The following is a 1344-nucleotide window of genomic DNA, read 5'->3' as shown; positions in this document are numbered from 1 at the left end:
CCCGGCGTGCTCTTGCCGACCAGGGTGCGAAGTGCCCGAATCAGACTCTCCTGAAGCAGTTCTACTGCATTCACATTCTCAATTCCGGAACGATCTGGAGCAGAAGAAAAGTAAATGTATAAGATTTGGAATTCACAGAATTGGATAGAAATTGTATGTTTTCATTTGTTCATGGTGCTATGGCTGGTGCAAATAAGACAAGGGACATGTACTTAAATGTCTCATCAGGATTTTGAAAACCCAGAGAACGCACTTTATGTACATTAGTGAAGTAAGTCTTATTTGCACGGTTGTAACACCATTATGCTGCTTTGGTTTTTCAGAACTGTCCACAGATTATGTTCACTCACCTGCTGACACCAGTACCACGGTGTGAAGAGCCCCAGTTCCTCAGCGGACAGCTCCAGAGCATTGAGCTTCTCACTGAAGTCAAACATTTTACCCAACAGGTCACCCATGCCCATACCCCGAAGGGCTTCAAGGCTGTAGGTGGACCCGGAGATGAAGGTCACTGTTTGCTCCTTGAAGTTGAACAGCGAGGCAAAACGCACCATCAGCACCTACGGACAGAGAAAAAAAGAAGCCGGTTAAATGTGCTGTTCATCAAATAAGAATCATCTAAAGCGTTGCATGCGCAGCTTACTTCAAAAGTGCCGGCCTTCAGGAGTGTGACCTGGTCGTGCTGGGACAGTGTGCTGAAGCCGGGGATGTGTTTGGCAAACTCCACCACCTCCCGCACTGCCGGGGTGAAGCTGAGGGAAAACTCCTCCCAGATCTCCTGAGCGGACATGTTCGGGTCTGCATGAGGACGCATGTTCATTGGACAAGCCTGGAGACATTACAAAAAAAAAAAAAAAATGGTGTTAATGGTGTTTGGCAAATCAAAACCACATATCATTCTTCATGAATCTGGAGCACTTTAAGGGGCATATAAGATAAAAAAAAAAACACAAGTTCGGTGGACCTACCAGCAAGATGTCCTTGTGGTTTCTCTTTGGGCAGTTGCCAAAGTCCACTTGTCCCTGATGGCTACCGATTAAGTTGCTGTTGTGGATTCTTTGGCTGTTCATGAGTGGGAAGCCATGATGCGGGAGCTGGTTGTTGTTCAGCGACACCTCGTGATTGTTGCGCTGCAGAATTGCGTTGTTGTCGCGGTGGTAGATGGAGATAGTTGTAGCCATTGAGGTGATACCCGGCTGGGCACCGGTTCACGTCCCAGTTGCCGAACTCGGCGGAGTTGTGTGGGTGCAGTGCCACGCCCAGCTTGTCGTGGGCATAGACAAAGGTCTCGCGGTGGGCCCGCGTGATTGCGGAAATGGTGCAGTCAACCGTGGGGCTGGGGCA

General features: G+C 49.0%; 1 pseudogene; it reads right to left on the bottom strand.

Annotated features, from left to right (window-relative positions):
* Positions 1–2: 2 nt before the first annotated feature.
* Positions 3–1344, bottom strand: LOC114793799 (nuclear receptor subfamily 1 group D member 1-like; annotated as a pseudogene).

This window comes from Denticeps clupeoides, chromosome 7 (assembly GCF_900700375.1).
Source record: "Denticeps clupeoides chromosome 7, fDenClu1.1, whole genome shotgun sequence".
Classification (NCBI taxonomy): Eukaryota; Metazoa; Chordata; class Actinopteri; order Clupeiformes; family Denticipitidae; genus Denticeps; species Denticeps clupeoides.
The sequence above is the reverse complement of the archived record's forward strand: the minus strand, read 5'-3'. Positions and strand labels throughout refer to the sequence as shown.